Below are 24,890 nucleotides of genomic sequence, written 5' to 3' on the forward strand. Positions count from 1 at the left end.
TTCTCTAAAGGAGTAAAAGGAGAGAATACAAAGTACTATGAGAAATCACTCCATCAATGTTTACATGAATTCCTCATGTCATTCTAAGGGTTTCCTTCTTCCATTTGACATTATTCCCTGCCATTTTATAGGACTTTTGGAACCAATCTATCCTGTTGGCACCATCTTTTCTTCATAGTATTGTCTTCTTCCTGTTGGTATTGAACTTGATTAAAGGAGTGGAAACCTTTGAAACTAAAAGCACCCATGTATAATCTGACAAAGTAAATAGAGTGTAGGGAGTGGGTTGGAAGGGAACTTCTTTAGCTCTTTTGTCTTATAGTTATGAGGAATCTTCACAGAGCTTATAGTCTGATTCTAACAAAGAATTAATATTTTCTGCTAATTCCTCAGACCTCTCTTCTTTCTTGAGCAGTCTTTGTTATTAGAAGTCACAAAACCCATTCTCTAAAGATTTAGGTATATCACCTCTGCTGGTACTACCATGGGATGCCAGTGTCTGCAGCTTTTCATTTTCTACCAATCACATCTGAACCAGTTTGTGTTTTTATAGGAGAGTAGATAAAGCACATTTACTGCTCTTGAGCCAAACCACCCAAAACACCTGGATTCCAGTTTTGGTGCTGTTCCCTTCTACCTTTGACTACCTCTTTTGGATCTCTCTGCCTCTCAGGCTTCAAATTCTTTATCTCTAAAATGAGAGCTTTGGATAAAATGATCTCTTAACATCTCTTATTCTTTCCACATGCTGCAATTTTGTGATTTCCAAGGGGGAAATAATCTTAGAAATAACACATGATGTTAAAAAGTAATTAGGAAAGACTTAGTATATACATTAGATGGATGGGACTTTGGGTTCACTTTTGTCTAGGTCAAGTGGTTTCAGTGTTTTGGTTTCTAGGAATCCTACAGCAGCAGCCATGCACTCCAGCTTCTCCCCTCTCTCTTCTGGAAAATGGTAGCCCAGTCCCATTTCTGCCTACTCTTAGCACAGATACTAACTGTCCTAGGCTTCACTTGAAAGGCTATTATTCTTGGATTTACTTCTTATTCTGAGACAGCCAGGCCATTATTATGAATAATCTAGTATTCTTTCTCTATCTGGATCATAAAGCAAAACATCTTTTAAATTAGGTGCCTAATAATCACTAATCCAGAAGCATCAAAGTCATGCCCTGTGAGTTATAGGCAAAACTCCTTTCTGCTCTCTTAACAGATTAAAGTGTAATTAGGAAATGTTTTAACAAAATAAAATACAGTACAACATAAATAATGTTAATTTGTGATTTTTGAGTCAAATATGCATACAGTAGGGGTCCATTTTTATTCTGTGTTTGACATCACTGGGTAAGGCTATCATTCTATCACTCTTCCCACCAAGGGCAAGAGAAGGTATTGTAAAGACAATTCACAAACACCATGGTCAAAGGTAGTGCCTTGAAGTGCAAAGTTTCCCCTTCATTGTTCATCCATACAACTGCCTCTGTAATGTTAGGCTAAACTGCTAGATGGCACAGTGGATAGAGTGCCTACCCTGGAAATAGGTTTGTCAAACACTAAGTTACTGTGGTCATTTACTACCTCCTGTTGAGTGTTTAATCTGTTCCATTGGTCCACTACTCTGTTTCTCAACTAGCACCAGATTGTTTTGATGGTTCCTGCTTTATGATATAGTTTGTGATCTGGTATGGCTAGGCTAACTTCCTCCATATCCCCGCCCCCCCCCCCCAATTAATTCTATTGGTATTCTTAGCCTTTTGTTCTTCCAGGTGAATTTTGTTATTAATTGGGCCTGGAATTGAGTTCAAATAGAACCTCTGACACTTAGCAGTGTGACATTGGGCAAGTTACTTAACTTCTCTTCCTTATCCATAAAAAAAGGGATAATAAAAGCACCTATCTCCCAGGGTTGTTTGGAAGATCAAATTAGATAAAAATTGTAAAGCTCATAGCACGGGGCCTGGTACATAGTAAGCACTCTATAAATGTTAGCTATTATTATTTGTAGATCTACCAAATAGATTTTGAATATATCAGATCCAGCTGTCCTTTGTCTTCACTGTTAGAATGACAGTGACAAATTCTCATTCTTTGATTCTCTTTTAAATAGTGGTCTAAATAGATGGATTGCCATTCTCTTGCCCAGGACAAGTTAAAAGATTAATTAGATCACAGCTTATTTTGCTTTAGTTGCCTTTTCTCTATGAGATTTGAGAATCAACTTGGTTTCTTCAGCAAATTATCTCAGTGACTTTTTTTTTTGCCTTTGTCAGTTTGTTCACTATTTTATATAAGGCACTATGTTTACTTTCTTAGATTCTATTAATTGACACTAAGGTTTGCATGACCACAACATTGATTATAATGGATTATAATTCTTGGACTAGTTTATGAACGGTAACTACTTCTGTTGGAGGAAAAAAAAAGATTCTAGGTTCTAAATAACTTGTGAGCTAACTTTTAGAACATGGATCATTTATTTGTAAGTATATAGGACTAAACCTCCCCATTTCAGAGTTGTAAGAGGCCTCAGAGGACATCCAGATGAACTTATAGATGAATGAGAATTTCCTGTCCTAGGTTAGAAATAAATAGCTATCCAGACTTTGCTTAAAGACTTCATATGCAAGTGAGCAGGAATATCACCATTTTCCATAGAAGTCCATTTTGTACAAAGTAATTTTTTTGATAGCACTATTTTTTAGGAAGTTATTATTACCGAAAACTTAAATATACCTTTTTGCAACTTCTACCCATCATTCCTAGTTCTGGCCTTTGGAGTCAAGCAGGTCTAATCCAATTTCTCTTTGGCATAAGTATACACACACACACACACACACACACATGTTTGTTTATACCCTGAGATTATAAGGACAGGTATGGCACCCACTGCCTTCCAAAAGCTTACATTTTAATGGAAAAAGACTATTCTGTATTTAATGTGGAGCTAGTAAGGGGTGAGGGAGTTGACTTTCTCACAGGACCTGGTATGAAGATGATTAGGAAGTGGCATGGGTGACATGGGCTTGGCTTCCAAGCATGATAAACTAGTTGAATGTTTGAAAAAGGTTATGTCCCATTTTCCTCTCCACCTCACATCCCTTATCTTTTTTTGGATCAACATTCTTTGTACCTTCATCTGTCTCAATATGGTATGAATTCAAGACCTTTTAATAATTCTTCTTGCTTGCCTCTTATTAATTATATTTATAGTATTACATAATATAGGATTATATATTTTACTATTACATAAAAATATTCTGTATTATATAATAATTTTTCTCTTTCAAATGTGGTGTTAGGAAATGGAAACAGTACTCTTTAAGAGGTGATCTGATCTGGGCAGGACAGATTATTGGGGGATCAACCACCTCTTTATTCTAGAAGCAAAGCCTCTAAGAAAGGCTAATACCACTGAACATTTCTTGGTTACTATGTCCCAGTGTTGATTCATATCGATCTTTGGTCCACTAAATTCCCTAGATCTTTTTCAGTTAAACTACATGTAGCCTCTCCAACTTGTACTTTCGAAGTTGATATCTTTTAAATCAAGTATAAAGCTTGACATTAATCTCTAATAAATTTCATTTTATCAGATTTAGGCCAGTGTTGTAACATTTTTCAATCCTGAGATTCATCCATTGTGTTAACTTTACCATTCAGTTTTCTCACATCTGCCAACTCAATAAACATACTTGTCATCTGTGCTGAGGTAGTTAGAAAGTGCAGTGGATAGAGAGCTGGGCCTGAAGTCAAGAAAACCTGAGTTCAAATTTGATCTCAGATATGTGCTAGGTGTGTGACCCTGTGCAAGACATATTTAAACTCTGTTTCCTCAATGTTTAAAAAGGTCTAATACCAATACCTCCTTCACAGGGTTATTGTGAGGAACAATAAGATAATATTTATAAATATTATAAGAAAATAAGATAATATTTATTAAAAAATGTTAGCACAGTGTTCAGTCCCTTAAAAGTGTCAGATAGCCCAGGTCCTTGAGGATTTCACCAAAGAACTGGCTTCAAAGTTGAAGTGTTAATGATTATTCTTTGGTTCCAGTCATTTAGATGAATCTAAATCCATCTAATTATACTTGCCCACTTGTCTTGCCCACTCTCTTCATCTTTTCCACAAGGATAACATTAGCTACTTTCAAATGTTTGCTAAAATATAGATGTAAATTATGTCAACATACTTCTCCTGCCACCAGCATAGTAACTCTGTTAAGAAAAAGGAAATAAGCCCATTCTGTTGTGACCTGTTCTCTGATGAGCTATCCTGGAATGGCTCATGGTGGTCTTGTTTCTTTTCTGGATGCTACCATGCTCACTTTTAAATATTATACAATAAAGTCTCCCTAATTTAGAGTAAATGGGGAAAAGGCAATTTTGAAATAAGTAATACATTGGAATTAGAAAAGATTTGTAGAGAAATGGGTTTCATCATTTTCAGGTAGATGCTATAATTTAAACTGTTACATTAAAGTATTACATATATTCTTATAGGGTACCTGCTTTAATGTACAGAGAAGAATGATTGGTAATGAATAGATCAGTTCCTTACTCACAGATCAATATTTCTGTTTGGCACTTGTTCTTTCACAGTCTGGCTACTGCTTATCTTTCCATTTTGATTACTCATTACTCTCTTCCTCACTTTTATGTCCCAGCCATTCTGGTCTATTTGCTGATCCCCATGGCCAACATTTGTCCTTGGCACAGTTTCTTCCCCCATTTTCTTTTCACCTTTCTAAGCTCCTTCCCACCTACCCTTTTGTTAATAGCCCCTTATCTACCTCAAAAATTACTTTTTATCTATTGTGTATTCATCTTCCATCTGCTTGTCTGTGGATATCTTGCATTCCTCAAGCAGAATGTTAGGTCAGGAGTCATCTTATTTTGTCCTAGTATTCCTAGTGACTAACACAAATCCTGGCACACAGCAAATGGTTAATACATGTTGAATGAATAAAATGATTGAAAATTCCTGAAGCTCATTTGTTTTAAATCTACAAAGTAATGTATACTATTAGTTTGTATTATTTTGGAAAAAATGCAGCTGAATGAGGAAGGAAATGCCATTATAAGCCCTGACCCAATTGTTATTAATAGAAAAATAATGGATTTCACATTTAGGTTCATGTGAAAAAAGACTTGGGTTTTTGTGGAATGCAAGCACAGTATGAGACACTGTTGTGACAGCTGTCAAAATTGCTACCATCTTGTCCAGACCTGTGTTTCCATTGGAAGGAGCTCCCCATTGAGGAAATTCTTTCTATCATACATATTGGTCCTTATTCTTCTAGAGAGTTGCCTAGGACATTGAGAGGTTAAATGACTTTCGGAGAGAGTCATGTAGCCAGTATATATCAGAGGTAGAGCCTAAACCCACATCAAACCAACTCTAGCAACCATGCTTGCCATATTACCTCTTAGGTTGTTTTTATAGAAAGATTGCTTACAGAATTGGATAGATAGTATCATTCTACTTTGCCTAGTAGAGTTTTCTTTTAATTTCTGAGTGTCATATTTTAAGATGTAAATGGACAATCTTTATTTCAATGAGGAAGAGCAACCAATATGATTGGAGGAGGGAGAGGAACAGAAACTGTCATATAAAGAATGGTTAAAGGATCTGGGGATGTTTAGCTTGGAAAAGAGAAGCCTTGGTGAGCTAGCAGACTTGATCATAATCTCCTAATTTGTGAAAGGCTGCCATTGTAGAAAAGGGATTGTATTTAATCTACACAAAATGGCAGATTCAGGGCCAATGGATGGAAAAGATAGAGCTGAAGATTTTGGCTAGGTTTAGGGACAGGCCTTCTAATAATTAAAAGTGTTTAAAAATTTAATGGACTGGGCTGGTTTTTAAATCTACGGGATTGCTCTGTGTGTGTCTGTGTGTAATGAATGTATAATGTATGTATTTTGAAGAGGCTAATTGTTCTGGGAATACCATTGAAGGAATTCAGGCCTTTTGGTAAGAATTGACCAAGATGAAGTAGGTGGATGCTTACATTTCTGAGATTCTAAAGCATATTTTTAATGTGGGCTGAATAACTTTTCACTAGGCTATCTCCTGTGATAGTAACTTGGTAGTAAAATGAAGGAAATTACATTTATTCTAGGGAGGAAGGCCAATGTCTATATCTAAGAGTATTTTTAACAGATAAGAGATAATTGCAACAGGTATAAGTTCATAGGAGAAGCATTTCATAGGCTTTCTCCTCACTCAGAGTCAATGTAATTATGCTCCCCAAGGGACAGGAAGTCATCCAGGAAAAGGCTTCCAGATAATATCTGGGGGTTCAAGGCATTTATTTATTTTTTAATTTTTTAATTTTATTTAGGTAATTTAGAACATTATTCCTTGGTTACAAGAATCATATTCTTTCCCTTCCTTTCCTCCCCCCACCCTTCCTTAGCCAACATGCAATTCCACTGGGTATTACATGTGTCCTTAATCAGAATTTATTTCCATGCTGTTGATATTTGCACTAGGATGATTTAGAGTCGACATCCCCAAGCATATATCCCCCTTGACCCATGTAATCAAGCAGTTGTTTTTCTTCTGTGTTTTTACTCCCACAGTTTTCCCTCTGAATGTGGATAGTGTTCTTTCTCATAGATCTCTCCAGGTTGTTCAGGATCACTGCATTGCCACTAATGGAGAAGTCCATTACATTCAATTGTACCATACTGTGTCAGTCTCTGTGTACAATGTTCTCTTGGTTCTGCTCCTTTCACTCTGCATCACTTCCTGGATGTTGTTCCAGTCCCCATGGAATTCCTCCACTTTATTATTCCTTTTATATAATAGTATAATTGGACACAATACCACAATAGTATTCCATCACCAACATACACCACAATTTGTTCAGCCATTCCCCAATTGAAGGGCATCCCCTCATTTTCCAATTTTTTGCCACCACAAAGAGTGCTGCTATGAATATTCTTGTATAAGTCTTTTTCCTTATGATCTCTTTGGGGTACAAACCCAGCAGTGCTATGGCTGGATCAAAGGGCAGACAGTCTTTTAGTGCCCTTTGGGCATAGTTCCAAATTGCCCTCCAGAATGGTTGGATCAATTCACAACTCCACTAGCAATGCATTAATGTCCCTACTTTGCCACATCCCTTCCAGCATTCATTATTTTCCTTTGCTGTCATATTATCTAATCTGCTAGGTGTGAGGTGATACCTCAGTGTTGTTTAGATTTGCATCTCTCTGATTATAAGAGATTTAGAACACTTTTTCATGTACTTATTAATAGTTTTGATTTCTTTAACTGAAAATAACCTATTTATGTCCCTTGTCAAGGCATGCATTTAGAGTAATTTATAGTTAACTTCTTAACCCTGATGTCTTAGTTGATGCAATATATTGAGATGGCACAGTGGAGAGAGCCCTGGATCTGGAGTCAAGAAAACCTGAGTTCAAATTCAGTCTCAAACACTTACTGGCTATATAAATCTGAGCAAGTCACTTAACCTCTATTTCTCTTAATTTTTTCAACTGTAAAATGGGGATAATAACAGAACCCACCTTACAGTGTCATTGTAAGAATCGAATGAGATAATACTTGGATATTAGTAGACATTATATAAATGCTTATTCCCTCCCCCCATATCATAATGTATTTGTTCATTTGGAGTTCATTTGCTTAAGTTTTATGGTTTCATAAATAAAATGTAGAATCACTTTAAAACTTAGAATTGTGTATGTCTGTTTTGGGCCTGATTTAACACATGTAATGAAATTCACCAAAGAGTGACTGTCAGTTGGAAGATGAAGCCACATACAAAAGAAGTCAGAGAAATATGGAAGCAGACTTAGCCACATGCTCCAACCCCCAGTGCAGGGAATGGGCAACAATCTTAGAACCAAAGTCTGAGATCACATTGGGAAATGAAAAGGGAGATTTTTTAAAGTAAGAACGTGAGAGACAAATGATTACAGGGCTAACAGTTTGAAACTATGGGACAATGTGGTACAATAGAATGGATGAGGAGACACAGGACCTCGGGGTTCATTTCAGGCTGTTTTACCTACTATCTCTGTTCTTAGCATATCTTACTCAATAGAATATAAACTCCTCATGGATATTGACTTTTGTTTTTGTCCTTGTTTCATGGCACAATCCAACTCTTAGCATGATGTTTGGCAATTAGTAGGAACTGATAAAAATTATGTTTGGTTGACTTATTTTTGTGTGTATAGGTATATCTCTTCTTTAGGCTTCATTTTCTCATCCATAAAATGAAGGGGTTGGAATCCTCTCTTTAAAAGATTTCCTCATACATTAAATTGGAATTTGTTATTTTTTAAACCCTTACTTTCTGTCTTAGTAACAACTCTAAGACAGAATGGTAAGGGCTAGGCAAATGGGGTTAAAGGACTTGCTTAGGATCACTCAGCTAGGAAATAGGGACCACATTTGAACCTAGGTCATCCTGATTCCAAACATGATGACCTGTCCACTGTGTTGTCTACCTGCTCCTCAAGAAGAATTTATTGAGAACTTTTTATATCCCAGGCATTGAGAATTTAAAGACAAAAATGGAAAAGCCCCTTCTATAGAACAACACATATATAGAAAAATAGATAGGAAAAATATACAAAGTGATTTCTGTGGTGAAGGCATTAGTAGCTAAGGAGAACAAGATAGACTTCCTGTGGGAGGCAGTACTTGAACTGAGTTTTGAATAAAATCTAAGGAGGCAGCCATATGGTTCAATGGATGGAAAATCAGGAGGTCCTGAGTTCAAATGTAGCCTCACACATTTCCTAGCTCTGTGACCCTGGGTAAGTCACTTTTTTTTTAACCCTTACCTTCTGTCTTAGAATCAATACTATGCAATGTTTCTAAGGCAGAAGAGTGGTAAGGACTAGGCAATGGGGGTAAGTGACTTGCCCAGGGTCACAGAGCTGGGAGGTGTCTGAGGCCAGATTTGAACCCAGGACATCCCATCTCTAGACCTGGCTCTCCATCCACTGAGCCACCCAGCTGCACCCCCTTGGCAGGTCACTTAATCCCAGTTGTCTAGCCCTTACTGTTCTTCTGCCTTGGAACCTATATTCATTATGGATTCTAAGACAGAAGGGAAAGAAAGAAAGGGAGAGAGGGAGAAAAGGAGGATTAAAAAGAAAATCTATGGTTTTACAAGGTAGATCTGAGAGGAGGGACCTAATGCCAATGAGAACTGTCACAGGATTGGAGGGAGAGGAAGCCTCAACACTGTTTTTATCTTTAATGGCAGTAACTCCTTCCATTTTATCCTGGGGTGTGGTGGGAGGAAGAATTACCTGGAGATCCCTTCAATGAAAGAGCAAGATCATAGTACTCTTGTTTCCCCACCTTGTCAACTAGTTGCTTAAATTAAAGGTAAATCAGAAATTTCTCCTATATATACTATCTGAGCCTCATCTAGGAAAGGTTCATCATAAAAGGGCATCTGAAGGAATTGTGGGTAGGCAAAGGCAGCAAACTTTGCTCTGTGATTCCTTCTTAGTAATGAATCTGAAGTGTTAGAGGGAGTGAATGCAATTCAAACAAGGAAAGGAAGTCTGCTCGTAGAGCTGAATTTTTGAGGCTGTGACCTTATCACAAGCCAGAAGCCTCTGAGGTCTTTCCTTTCAGACCTCCTCTGGTTCCTGTGCATAAAGAAGCCCCATTAAGTAATCGTTCCTGAACTAGGGCTTGGGGAACATTTAATAAAGAGAATTTTGTGCTGTTGTCTTTTCATGTTTTTTTGTTATCACTCCCCAAGGGAATCAATTCAGTGGGCACTTATTAAGGGCATTTGTGCAAAACCACATATAGGGCCTGGGAATCCAAAGTGAAAAGAACATGTCTCTCCTTTCTCTTATGGGAATTTAAAATCTCATAGAGTCAATTTGATAAACATTTGTTAATACTGCTTGTGTGTAATAGAGTACTGTGCTGGGACCTGGAAAATGTACAAAGTATTAGGTTAACACAGGTCCCTTCCCTCACAGAGCTTACATTTAGTAAAATGACATAATACATAATAAGATGATATGAATATTTGTTGGTATTGCGTTGGAGAGATGCAAATAAAGTTTTGTGTACCTTAGATATAATGTCCTTATCATTTACAGTATTTAGTTTTCTAGGTGGCACAGTAGATGGAGCACTGGCTTGGATTATTAGAGTCAGGAAGACCAATTTAGCTTCAGTCACTTAACCTTTGTCTGACTCAGTCTCCTCTTCCATAAATTGGAGATAATAACATTTCTTATCTGGGATAGTTGTGCAGATAAAGTGAAATATTTGTGAAGTGTTTTGCAAATGGGCAAGTGCTATATAAATGTTTACTGCTATTATTATTATTGCCATTATTTTAATTGTTTTATTACTATATAAAACACCTTTTAAAAAGACCCTTACTTCCCATCTAATATATTGTTTCTAAGGCAAAAGAGCATTATGGACCGGGCAGTTGGGGTTAAGTACCTTACCCAGGGTCACAGAGCTAGGCTCCTGTCTCTATCTACTGAGCCACCTCCGTTATCCCTAATAATGCCTCTTATTACCTTGAATTGTCCCTGATTAACCAGTTGATGTTGCTAGTGATTGACCAAATACAATTACATTGGGACTTTTTGATACTATGGAGTTTAATTACAGTGAGCTTGCTTCTTCCCATAATACCAGAAATTTAGCACTTTTGCCCTTGAACCTAAGCAGGGTCAGTGTTTTTCTTTCTCTAATCTTCTTTTCCCCTTTTGTTATCATGGCTTACTGTTCCCTGGTACTTGCCTACTGCCCTACTTTGTCTCTCTTGGAGCAAGATAAATGCCAGATGAGACAGACAGACAGACAGACACACACACACACACACAGACACACAGACACACACACACACACAGAGAGAGAGAGAGAGAGAGAGAGAGAGACTTTTCAATTAGTCCCTTGCTGGTATGCATACCAATACTGTTCACTAGCTAGGAGAAAAGCTCTAGTTATAATGTATTAATGATACTACTATGAAAAGCTGTTGGTGTTGGGATGAGAATATGTGGGGCTGCTGCCTGCCTTGAAATTCTGTGTTTCCTTAACACCTTTCACTCTCTGGTTTTTTAATTCTACTTGACTGCCACTTCAAAAAGGAACACCTGCTCCCTGTGACACATGCTGGAAAAATGCTCTAACCTTCTACCCTGCCAGGCTGGTCGGAATCTCTATTGGGGAATGCTGATTTTCATTTTTGTATGTCAGGACTTTGTGACTATAGTCTGTAATTGGCCACCATATTCCCGCTGCAATTAGCCTTGCTGTTGAAACTCTCTTTGTGGCAGACATCTGCTTTACCTTACCTCCCTTCATTTGAGTATCCTCATTCACATTATAAAAACCCTCTTTGTGACACTCAGAACTCCTGATCATTATGGATACTGTTATTATGAAAGAGGGAAATGTGCTCAGCTGCTGGGAGAAAATGGCCAAGAATACATTAACATTAAAATAACATTCTCATTTTGACTGATAGTGAATGGAGCTGAGATAATAGTTTCAAAAACAATAACATATTTGGTGTGATATTCTTTTGCAGTTGTATGCTTTGGGGTAGGTTTGAAAATTGCTACTTTGAAGGTTAATATTACATTAAATGTGGTTGGGAGGCACATAGCTATTCTGTTTGGAGAATTTACCCCTTCCTTGTATGTAACTTAGGAGCTCCTCTCCTAATTTTGTGTGAAAAATAACCAAATCAGCCATGTAGAGAGAGACTCACCATTAATTTGCAGTAAGTGCCACTCCAGTTGTTCCAACCCTATCTCACTGACACTTGAGTACTGTGTCCTGGGGTTGGTGCTAATCACAATATGGACGTATTGTTATTTGCTTCATTCTTGTCCAGCAATGTTATTAAAGGGATTATTTTCAGATGTCACATCACTGATTTAAACCATCTTTTTGGCAAAAATAGTACTGGGTTCATCTATGAGCTTTGCATTCTGGTATCTTATCCTTTAATGTAGGGAAGAGTTGGGGAGAAAGGGGATAGAGTATACTTGACACTCATCTCCAAACCAGTGGTCCACCATGTAGCCAACTCATTTGGTACCAGTTAATGGACAAATATTAATGAAGGCTAAGCTCTGGCACGATTTCTAAAGGGAGGCACCTTCCATGTCCCTCAGTCATTAGTGCTGGAGCATAGATTGATATTGGAATGCCATCTGGTATAAGTCCTTTGTTTCTGGGAGGTTTAAGGAAGTACCCAAGGCCACCCAGGTAAAAGTTCTCTTCCCTCTTCAAGTTACATTGTATTTACATGTTGTTTCTCTTAGTAGAATATAGAAATTCCTTTAAGGTAGGACCTTTTTTCTTTGTCATGTTTATCCAGCATGACATTAGTAGGTTCTTTTGTAATTCCATCATCTCTAACTCTTTGTGACTCAATTTGAGTCACAAGGTTAGGTATGTTGTGGTTGTTTTTGTTTGTTTGTTTGTTTGTTTTTTTGTTTTGCCAAACATAGGCATAGTTTGTTAATGATTTCTCCAGTTCATTTTACCGAGAAGGAAACAAAGACAAACAGGGTTAAGTGACTTGTCAAGGGTCACACAACTGATAAGTTCTTGTTGTTCATTCTTCATTTTCAAAGAGGACCAATGGTAAATAAATATCTGAAACCAGATTTGTACTTAAGTCTTTCTGACTCCAGACCTAGCACTATTGTGCCACCTGGCCACCCTAGTAGGGTCTTAGTCAATTCTTATTTCATTGATAGCACTGTGGGGGTACAAGGAAGCCTTATTCCTCTTTCATCTCTCCTTTTCTCAGGGTCCTAAAAGCCCTTTAATTTGAACTAATCTATGTGCGGTAGGGATAAGTGTGTTGGATAGATGCCATTTTCAATAACCATCTAGGTGGGGAAGCATAAATTGAACAATGCAAGGCAGGGCTAAAGCTGGTGAGGACTATAAGTACTATAAGAGTTTATGGCAGATACCATTAGGGAGTCCATGAAGTAGAAAAGCTACACAGAGGACAACAGAACCATAGAATTTAGAGCTGTAAGGACTCTTAGAGATCATCTAATCTAACCCTTTTCCCTTTACTAAGGAAATGAAATGATTTACACTAGGAAAGCAAGAAATCAAACCCAACTACTCTAGCTCCTAAATAGGAACCTTCTCCATTGCACTGAAGACCCCCCAGAGATGATTAGTGTTTGGGTGGATGGAAAAAAGTCTTCCTGAATGGGTTGGCTATAAGGGGAAGACAGGGGAGGGCAATACATAGGAAGCAGTTCTTCATAGGTTGGTCTTTACCCATTCCAGGAATATCCAACAATGACTATTGCTTATGGAAATTCCCATTGTGGAAAATTAATGTAACCTGTAGCTATAGCTATATGTGATCTCCTTTTTCTTCCCATCGATGACACCTTGCCTTGTACTTTAAGCAAGGTCAGTGGTTACAGAAGACTTCAAGGAAATTAGAAGCAACAACTTGTTGGGAGAAAGTAATAAGCAACATTATATTATATCACTTTGTACACTTTTCAAGTTATCTCATTCAATACTGCAAATGGTAGAGAAGATATCTTTGCCAAAAGTTCCAAAGTTTTAAAGGACTTTTAAAAGATGATCCATTTTATTTTTTTCCATGTTACTTTAAGAAAATCTCCCTTCACCCATTACTAGCACTAAAGCTTCTACAGTTTAAACTAATGATGAGGTAGAGTGTTGGGAAGATTGGGAAATTAGAAAAATGTTTGAATTATAGAATGTTTAGACTACTATCATAGAAAAACTCAGCTGGCTATGCTCATGAATAAATCAGAAATACAAATAATAGAAATCTGCTTTAAATGGGTATTTCTATGTTGCCTAAAATGTATTATTTGTTGTCTTAACTAGTTTAAATATTTTTTTCTATAATCTTGCTTACATTAATAATTTACTTAGGAACTGGTATTTTCGTGGATAGTACAAAGGTAAACTTTGCCTTATTTCCCTTGAAATAAGAAGATACTCTAAAATGGAACAGCCCCACTGAATAAGGTATCACTGACATGTCATATACTCTTTAAAAATATCAAATAACTAAAAAATATCATCTTTGGAAGTCATATGCCACTTATAAGACAGTCACTTTGTAAGTATGCTTATATATAAAAGTTGAGATTATAAGCAGAACCTTCTGTAAACCAGTTACACTTTTCAAATAACTACTCTAGATTTAGAGCTTAAAGAGTCATCTAGTTAAACCTCACTTTACATACAAGGTCACTGAGGCCCAGAGAGGTTTAGCCACTTATTCAAGGGCTCTAACTTTATTGGTCTTTCCACTACAAGTGCTTCTTCTAAGGCATATGACCAAAAGAAGGATCACAAAATTTGTGTGTCAGAATTAAGTTAGTGGGGCAGCTAAGTAGCTCAGTGGATAGAGAGCCAGGTCTAGAGATGGGATATCCTAGGTTTAAATCTGGCCTCAGACATTTTCTAGCCAAGAGACCCTGGACAAGTCACTCAACCCCAATTGCTTAGCCCTTTTTGCTTTTCTGCCTTTATATAGATTACTCTGTATGGATTCTAAGACAGAAGGTAAGGGTTAAAAAAAAATTGATTTAGTCAAGTGCCTACCATTTCTAGTCCTTGATATTTATGGAATGAATACAGCCCTTGCAGTGAATCAAACCTCATCAAGAGGGAGGCTTCAGATTGTTTCAAAATCAAAGGTTATTTGTGGATGTAGAGGTGATTTGAAAGATAAATGGTGCCATTGCTTAAAGGCCTTGGTTTGTAGGCCAGGACAGTGGCATGGGGGACTGGGGTAGGAGAGGGGAGTTTTGCTAACCCCCCAGGGGCTTCTGATTACAGCCATCATTTTAATTTTGCCTAAATTAAGTTAAGCCCCCTGGGACTAGACCCCCTTGGTGTGGTGGAAGAGTGTGTGATTTTGAAATGGAAGGCCTCTTATTCCTATGACATCGGGCAAGTAACCTTTTCTGGACCCTAAATCCTCTTATCTATGAAATAAAAGGTCTCCATTAGATGATTTCAGAGATATTTTTCTTAGGACCTGTGATTTTTTAAATTTTGCCTCTCCCCAGACCTGTCCTAGAGTGACTAGGAACCCACGATGTAGATTTATTGGGCTTGATGGGACCTTTCATATGATAGAAGCCAACTCTGATCTCTTTGGGGGCATTCTGAAAGACAGGCTTTGGCATTTTATGTGGTGAGGAGTGCCATGATACAAGCAGTTGAGGGGAGAATAAGCTCCATGATCTTGAAGAAAATGCAGGCAAGGCAATATTTGGCCATATCATTATCTTTATGATGGAACTGGTTTCCAGAATGTGCTCCTTTTCATCTGAGAGCTATCAAAATGGAGACCCATGTTGCTGTGATGGTTTCATCATTTCTTTTTAAAAAAGACATCTGTGCAGACTTACAAGCCTGTGACCTTCACTGGGCCATGGCTCCTTAGTTTTGGGTGGAGTAGCATGTGATGTTTACAGAATGGTTGCCCTTGTCTTTTTTAAATAGCCTACTCCAGCCTTATGTTTGCAGCAATGATGCCCCCGGAAAATGTCCATATTATAAAGGGCTGAGATTGAAACATGACTGTAGTGTGTGTGGTAATAAGGTTTATGTACCTGCTGTACATAATCTTGTACTCAAGGACACCAAATGGATTTATAGGATAGAGGATAGTCTGTTATATAAGCTGGGATGGGGGGGGAACACGGGAACAATACATATGTATCCCCATATATATGTATGTGTATATATACATTTATATAATATTGAGAGAGTTAGAGAGGGAGAGAATTGAAAGAGGGGGAGAGAGAGGGAAAGGGAAAGAATTGAGAGATGGAAAGAGAATTGAAAGGGGAAGAGAGGGACAGAGGGAAGGGGAGGGAAAGAATTGAGAGAGAGAATTGAAAGAGGGAGAGGGAGGGAGAGAGAGACAGAGAAGGAGAGGGAAAGAATTGAGGGAGAGAGACACAAAGAGAGAGGGAGAGAATTGAGGGGGGAGAGACAGACAGACAGACAGACAGACAGACACACACACACACACACACACACACACACACACACACACACACTTCATTCTGAGGGAACTGGGAGGCTGGAAGGAAATACCCAATTCTGAGTTCTAAATAGCTCTGCTCCTTTGAATCACAAATGTTGAGGCCATCAGGTTGATGAGAACAGAAGAGAGGCAGAGATAAATGGAAGCTCCGTAGTGTTTTTGGAAAATACCAAAAATGACAAAGCCCTTTTACTATATTCTTTTTAAAGTAGTCTCTGTCTCTCCCCCTGGAATGCTACTGTTTATAATTTAGGGATGTTAAGTTGGTTCTTGCAGTGTCTACAGCTAATCACCCAGTGCTTTATTTATATTGCTGATTGTATCAGTCCTGTAAATCCCATGCAAATAGTGCATGGGGTTAAGGGGGCTGGAAGGCAGAGAGGAGGGTCCCCATATCCAGTATCTCTGCATGTCAGGGTTTATCTGTTGTAATCCCTAATGGAAGGAAGGTTTACTTTTTTCAACCGTTATCATTCACTAGATACGTTAATATCTCATACCAGTGTTTACTTTAGTGTGTCTGATCAGACCAACTGTTTTATGTGTTTAATAGTTCCCCTAAGAAAAAAAAGGTCAATGGCTTACTTTCTAGTAAGCTTTTAGACCAGTAGGATCCACTTAATTGAGCACCTTCTTTCAGCACTCAGAATGCACAGAGGATCAGTCCACCTCTACCAAGCAGAGGGCTGTGTTTCCTTTTGTCTTTGTATCTGCATTTCCTAGACTGTTGCCTTTACATAGCTTGCAAACACTTGATAGTAGAATGTTTATTTGAAGTGATTTGTTCTCTTCTCATCAGTAAGCTCAGAGCTCATGAGAAAAGTTTATACATTTTAACAGAATGGTGATAAAAAAAAAAGAATCTTAGAAATTTTGTTTCCTTGACTAAATAATGTTCTCCAATGGGAAGATTTTTATCTTTACAGAGTCAGCTTGCAGAGAAAATAGGATTTGCAATTGTTTTACAAATCTGCAGTAAAAGAGACTGAAATAAATAGTAACTTTGGAAACAAAATAGATAACAATTCTACAATCTTGTTACTAAGGATTTTACTGCATCCAGAAGAAAAGATAATACATGTAACATTTCTTCTTGCTATGGAACCTGTATACCCTTCTGGTTTTATATAGGGACAAGAGACCTCTCCTGGGGAATTACAGACTAGGCTGGATCTGCAAGCAGATAACCTGAGTTTCCTGGTCTTGTTACTTTATCTAGATGACCTTAGGCAAGTCTCTTCTCTGAATCCTCCCTTTCCTCACCTGTAGTGGTACCCATTTCTTTCAGAAAATCTACCTAAAATTAAAGGCACCTTGTCAACATGTACTCAGAACCATAGGGTGATCAAATGCCTTCTCTTATGTATTTTATTTCTGTTAGGCCAACCAGAGGATACTAATAGAAATAGCAAGACTTTTTTTTTTATCCTTTATTTAAAAAGTTTTTTAAATTCTATATTTATACAACATAATATGCAACATATCAATAACATATGTAATTTGTTATATGTCATAAATTTTAAAATGTGCTTATCCAAAAGAAACAAATTTTCACATTAATTATATCCAGAAATCCATGTTTCATTCTTTTTTTCCCTATTCCCTAAGAATCAGGCAATATGTAGTAGGTGGCATAAGCTATTGTTATTGTTCAGTCTTGTCCAACTCTTTGTGATCCCATTTGGGGTTTCCTTGTCAAAGATATTGGAGAGGTTTTCCATTTCACTCCAGCTCACTTCACAGATGAGGAAACTGAGGCAGACAGGGTTAAGTGACCCACCCAGGATCTGAGGCCAGATTTGAACTCTGGGATATGTGTCTTCTGGATTCCAGACCCTACTCTCTCTTAATGGATAGAACCACCTAGTGATACCTGTGCTCTATAGTATGCCTGGCATACAATAAGCCTTCAATAATTCCTTGCTACTCTCTCACTTGTCTTTGGTATTGTAAACCTTAAAATTTCTTAGACTTATAAATGTTGGAAATTTCACCATTGGGAAATTTCATACTTGAAAAATTTCCTACTGATAGTCTATTGGAATGTGAATCCCCTTGGCATGGGAGGGTCCTTCTCCTCCCTACTTAAGATTACTTTAGGACAGAAACCTTTTGCTGAACAATGGAAAGGGCTTTGACCTATGCTTAAGCATAGAATAGGAAGTTCTTTGAGTCATGATTGATTTTAGAATTGATACAATAGAGATACTTGGAATGACAGAACCAGGTCTTGGAACTTACAATCTCCACCCTACTCAGTCCTAACATTATTTAGGAAGGGCTGCAGCATAGATCAAAATTTAATTATTTGAGAATATGACCTTCAACAGACATGTGCAAAGGGGCAGACCTCTGGGCGGTCCTGGGTTAAGCTAGAACCACCATTGGCACAGGGAAGACATGGACAGTGATTGGTAGATGTGAGAACTGAGGGGAGGGAACTGAGATGGTTTCCTTAAAGATAGTGGAGGTCTGAGGACTGGAGGAGGTCGAGAGGTTTTGCTCTGAGAGGTTGTGCTCTGAGAAGGCTTGCTCTGAAGGAGGCTGGAGGTGGAGGCCCCTGAGACTGTTTCTCCATTTTGGTCACGTGAGTGATAGGGACTGATCTCTTTTCTTTGCCTCAGCTATCTAAGGGCTTGGGCCTTTTGGCCCAGCCTAAACAGAGGGAGTATTTAAGCCCTATTCCCTTCTCCCCCCCTCCCCCCCCCCCTCTCTCTCTCTTTCTCTCTCTCTCTCTCTCTCTCTCTCTCTCTCTCTCTCTCTCTCTCTAATACCTTTCTTCCTCCTGTTTATAATTAAAAACTCCATAAAAGGTTGACTGCTGACTTGAGTTTTCATTTAGGAATTACATAGCTGAATTCCTTGGCGACCTTAAATTAATATATATCAGTCTTTTAAAGTGATTTTCTTGTCACAGTATACCATTGAACCTGTCTGGGTCTCAGTTTCCTTATTAGTAAGATGAAGGGGGTGGGATTAGGAGGTCTTTGAGATCCCTGTCAGCTTTAGGTCTAGTCCCAGTTTTTCAGATGTTTACTGTGTTGATCTACCCTGAGCTGGTGCTGCTCTGTCTTTCCATCAGCAAGGATGTGATGGTGCAGTTTCTTCTCTGTGGGAGCTAGGTAGTCTTCAGAGGAAGAAGCCCCCTCCCCCCCAAAAAAACCCCTCCATTTGTATTCTGATTAAAACCCCAGCCTGCCACAAATGAGAGAAGCCCTTAAGGATTTTTAAGTCATTCCCTTGAGCTTTGGATCTTGCAATATTTGAGGAGTTTGAATTTTATCTAAAATCTCATCATCTGTGAACTACTATCAGCAAAATGGCAAAGGAGCTGAGGTTAAGATATCTTCATAACTTCTATAGTGCCCTTAGTTTTCATGCATTCAGGAGTAAGACAAGTCAACAGGCATTCTATTAAGTGCTTATTATGTGGCTTGCATTTCTGCTCTGGGGTACAGATGCAAAAAAAAAATGACCCTGTCCTCTAAGAGCTTATATTCTAACATGAGGAAAAACAAAAAATGCTGAGGAGGAGTAGGTAGGTAAGAATGAAAAGAAATATTTATAACTAGTGAAACTGGACTCTTTAACATTCCTTCCTCTAGCAAGGAAAATATTGCCACATGTAAACTGAAGATAATGGCACTCCTCATGCCATATATCTCTTCGGGTTGTTGTGAAAAGAGTACTTTAGATATTATAAAGCATCATATAAATAGGATATATCCCTGAAATAATACTTGCCTAGTATCCTGTGAATTGTCCAGTCTGAAATGGAGAAGGAAAAAAAGGAGACTTAAAAAATTTATATATAATAAAGACTCAACTTAAAGCTTATTCTATACTGCCTAAACCAAATTCATCATAACCTTTAAATTCTAGTATCTATTTAACTACTCTGGGAACACTATTCTTCATGTGCTTAATTCATTTCTACTTTTGCTTCTGTTTTCCTCAGCTCAACTGCTTGGTTTAGAAAAGGGAGTAAAACACAACAGCACTTTCTTTTTTGTTGTTGTTATTATAAAGATATTTTATTTTACCAATTTCATGTAATAGCAAATTTCCACATAAGTGTTCCAAAGTTATATGGTTTAAGTTGTCTCCCTCCCTTCTCTTCCCCATTCTGGAGCTGGCAAGCAATTTGATCTGGATTATACATGTATTATCATGCAAAACATTTTCATATTGTCAGAGAATAATAGTATAAAACCAAACTCCCAAAATAAAACAAACAAACAAACAGTTGAAAAATCATATGCTTTCATCTGCATTTAGACTCCAACAGTTCTTCCTCTGGAGGTAGACAGCATTCTTTGTCTTAAGTTCCTCAGAATTGTTTTGGATCATTATATTGCTGAGAGTAGCAAAGTGTATCACATTTGATTGTTCCACAATATTGCTATTACTATATAAAATGTTCTTCAGGTTCTGCATATTTCACTATGCATCAGTTCATTTAGGTCTTTCAAGCCCTTTCTGAAATCATCCTCATCCAGGACTTTTTGAATGATTAAGTAGAAAAATGGCACCCCGATGATGATCCTTCCTTTGGACAGTTGTTGACATGACCTTGCAGGCCACTTAGTAGATACTGGTGCTACCTACTCAAACTATGGAGTTCAAGATGATGCTATGTTTGCAATTATTTCCTCAAATATTTTTTCTTTTTTAGGTAAACATAGTTTTGCTTAGAACAAAAATTTTGGCATTGATGGACATTGACTATTTTTTTGCAAGGTATAGTTCATTTAAAGCTTTAAAATGAAGTAATGAGAGAGATTAACTGGAACACTATTATGCCTTCCCTTTGAGATGTCTTAAATCCTTTCCCCATATGATTTTTGTCCCTATTAAATCAGTTCAATTACAAATATTATTTTGTAACTACTGTCTGCGTGCCAGCGATACAAAGATAGAACACAGATTCTTCCATCAAGGGGCTTAAACTCTAATGAAGGATGAAGTTTGTATGGAGAAAGATGTGCAGAAAAAACTGATATAAAGGGGAATGAGATGAATATAAAGGAGATACTATCCAGAGGGTAGAGGATCAGAGAAGACTTTAGGGAGAGGAATAAATGTAAGTTGGGCTTTGAAGGAAAGGAATGTGTTTAGTAAGAGGGAGATGGAGTACAAAAGAGGCATTCCAGGTTTTTTTTTTTCATTTTTGTTTCTCTTTTGGTGGGTTTAGGATACAAGGAATTTGTGATCAAAGTCACAAAGATAAGAGGGCAAGATGAAGACATGGATGGAATTGTCCAATATGTCTGGAATGGGATATGTGAAAAGAAAATATAAAGGATAAGACTTGAAATATGGGTTGAACAGATTGTAGCAAGCTTTAAATACTAGGATCCAGATTTCAGAGTCTTAAGAAACATATTTTTTCTTCTTTGAGCAGCATATACAGACTCAATACATCATGTTTTCTAAAACTGTTCATTATAAAAATGAAAACCACAGGGAAGAAAAAAAAGTGCTTTTTTTTTTTTGAAGGGGAAACTTTGGAAGGATTGAAAACACAGAGAAAGATACACATTCTATAGTAGGCAGTTACATGTCCACTTAATTTAAATCATAGACAATAGTTTGTATAGTAATTTAGAATTTAAAATAAATGACACTTTCTATTAATAAAACATGGAATAATTTATGAAATATTTTCTACCTAGTAAGTTCTTTTTTCTCTTTGCAGGGAATATTTTCTTGGAAAAAAAAACTTCACAACTTCCTCTTAGTAAAAGAAAAGAGTGAATTTACTGAAGTACAGCTTAGCAAGAGGTGTTTTATCTGTAAGCTTTTTTATTATCTCAAGGTGGGTCATTCTACTTGCTATCTGCTTGAGTATTTTTGATGTTGAATTTAAGATAGGTATATGTGAGGTTATTTTTAGGACATTTACAGTGTGATTACAATAGGGTTACTTGAGTCAGGAATGGGAACTTTACCAATTGCTAATGTACATCTTTGTAGTCTACTAGTAATAATTGTTTCTTAAAAGTTAACATCTGACCTGAAGGATTATGTTATTAGCAGAAGCTTTAGGTTCATAATTTTCATAAAAGACTTAAAAGATTGGAATCAATTGAGGAGGCATTTGGGCTTGACTTATGAGATACTTAACTAGTAACAAATACTTTTAATAAGGTTTTCTTTCCATTTTAGGCCATGGGAGAAAATAACAATTCTGGATCATGATACCCTTCTCATTAAATATAAAGAAGAGAATTGTAGACAGGGAATCCAAATGCTAGAATGAAAACAGAAAGTGTGGTGAAATCTTTGACATTAAAGATGACATTCATGATCAAGTTGATCCGCAAAGAGAGATGGCATAGTTTAGTTGGAGTTAGGATCTAAGTTCAACTTATGGCTTTGCTGTTTACTGCCTCAGTGATCCAAGAGAAGCCTCTTATTCTGATTGGGCCCTGGTTTTCTCATCAGTCAAATGAACATGTTAAACTAGATGATCTCACTGAGGTTCCTCCCAGCTCTCAGCAATGATCCTAAAATAAAGAGTGGTAGGGTGCTAATCTTAAAGGACAAATATAGTTTTTTCTCCCTATAAGCATCAAGCTCATCCCTGTAATTCTTGGCAGTTGTATATTACATGTTATAACTGGATAATGAGAAGCAGTATAATGCAGTAGATAAAGATCCAGCCTTGCTTGGAGTTGGGAAAAGTCTGGCTTCAGAGCCTGTCTCTTGACACACTGTAAGTGGCTGTGTGGGGTGTCTGGGGTGTTTAGGGGAGAGCTAGCACTTCTGGCAGGAGGGCTTGCTGAGCCTTTTTCAGGGCTACTCTTCTATCTTTGCTGTTAGTTAACTTGTAATTCAGCTCTCACCTGTGGCTCCAAGCTGTAGCTTGCACACCCCAGTAAAACCATCTCAGCAGATAGGATAAACCAGGCTGAGGATAACCAACAGGCTTCACACCTATCAGGGAATGGAGGGATGTCTACCCCAAACACGTGAAGAGTTGCTCTGGTGGAATGGACAGATGAGAACAGTTTGTTCCTGGGGCCATGATGGTGGGGGGATCAGGAGCTGTGAAGCACTTTGAACTTGGTCAGACTTTGAAGATGACAAAGCCATGCTCTCTTGTCTTGCCATTGGCCTTGGTTGACTGGAAGAGAGAATGAAGCTGATGACTGTGCAACTCAGCCTCACCTAAGTCCAATTCAAGTGCAAGATAAGATTTCACCTTCATGCTGGCTTGGGTCCTGTTCTAAAAGGAAGGATGAACAACAATCCTTGGGTGGCCAAGGACAAATTGCTTAATTATTCAGTACCCTCAGTGTACTTGAAGGTTATAAACTACAAAGGTGGTTTAGACTTACATTATTGGAGCAAATGCAAGGGATATTCCCCATATTGATGAATTCACAGATCAGAACCAAAACATAAAAAAGTAAAATAAAGAGAAGTAGAATGTTACATTTAAAATGTTCTTCTCTTCCAACTTTTGACAATAAAGGCAGCATGTGGCAAGTAAGCAATTTTCATTAATAACTTTGAAAATTATTAAAATACCAAATGAATTAGCAATTATTTCTTTGTATGTAATTCTTCAATATTTCATCTGGTCTCAATCACTTCATGCTTTGGTACTCAGTTTAATTAGCTGTCATAGCCAAAAGAAAAAAAAATTAGCTGTGACCTGCTTTCTGGGGAACTGTTAAGTCTGGTCCTTGAGTGATAGCCATGCAACCTGTCACTAGTTCCAATTTTCAAAGCTTTTTCCAGCTTGGTGGGACCTGCCTGGAGCTTGTACTCACTTGGCTAGTATCACCTAGGAGAATCCAGGGTCACCTCCAGAGCATGAAGAGGCACAGGGAGCAGGACTTTGGTGAAGGATATTCTAGAATACCAGAACATAATGTGAGGGGAATCATTTATGACTTGGACTTTTAAAGTACTTGTGGTAATTTATGTTAAATGTATCATAATTTGTTTAGAAAAGCAGACAGATGTTGATATGGTGCAGTCACAGCTGTTCACCATGCCATTATTAAATCACTATATTATATGACAGTGTTTGAAATAGACTTCTGCATGCTTAGGTTTACTACTGTGGATTAAAGTGACCTTTAAACTGTTGAACTCCTAAAAGGGTTTTTTTTGAGGGGGGAGAGTTTTGAGATCTCAATTCCATCCCTGGTTCTATTTTTTTTTTTCAGTAATTAATTGCATTCATGGCTGTATCTACACAGAGCAACTGACAAAATGCATTGGGGGGAATCTGTTTTTTTGTGAACTTGATTAGATGGCAGCAACATAGCTGTTTTTTTGGGGGGGTATTCTTATCAAATTTTTCTGTGACTGAAAGTATTTGCTCCTGAGCTTTTCTGGATTCTGAGTAAGTTGTGATTTCCCTGAGACTAGCTTGAAAAAGGCTTCATTTATTTACATTAGCATCAATTCCTGTTAAAAAGTGCTGCTCCTAATAAGTTTGTCATATCTATCAATCAGTTCAAGTCAACAGTCCATCAAAGAGCAAACCTAAAAGCTTAGTCTGGCTTAGAAAGGCAAGCCGAGCTGTATCATTTAAATGAATAGCTTCTATATGTTTAGATATTTAGGGTGTCCTCATGACTCTCTGGTCCCATTTTGGATGTGTTTTACTGAGCAGTTTTTTTTAAGCCTTATCTATTGATTATCTACTTTTTCCACATTGATCTTTCTTGAGTGTTTATTTTTCTGTGCTTTTCATGTCTGCTGTGCTTTTTGATTTGGTTTTCTCCAGTGTCTCTCTCCAAAACTTGATCTGTTATCTTCCCCTCTTTAAACTGGGTCTTCTGCCTGGGTC

At 37.6% G+C, this 24,890-nt stretch overlaps 1 protein-coding gene across 5 annotated transcripts in view; it reads left to right on the plus strand.

The window, feature by feature from the left end:
- RNF152 (ring finger protein 152) overlaps positions 1–24,890 on the plus strand; it is a 114,843-nt gene that overhangs the window by 4,506 nt on the left and 85,447 nt on the right. The window contains exon 1 of one of the 5 annotated variants that reach the window (XM_056824247.1): positions 18,862–21,896. The exons of the other annotated variants lie outside the window; for them this stretch is intronic. The gene's annotated coding sequence lies outside the window, so the exon portion shown is untranslated. Of the gene's footprint in view, positions 1–18,861; positions 21,897–24,890 lie in introns of those variants that run through there. 5 annotated transcript variants of the gene reach the window in all.

Source organism: Monodelphis domestica, chromosome 3 (assembly GCF_027887165.1).
Source record: "Monodelphis domestica isolate mMonDom1 chromosome 3, mMonDom1.pri, whole genome shotgun sequence".
Lineage (NCBI taxonomy): Eukaryota > Metazoa > Chordata > Mammalia > Didelphimorphia > Didelphidae > Monodelphis > Monodelphis domestica.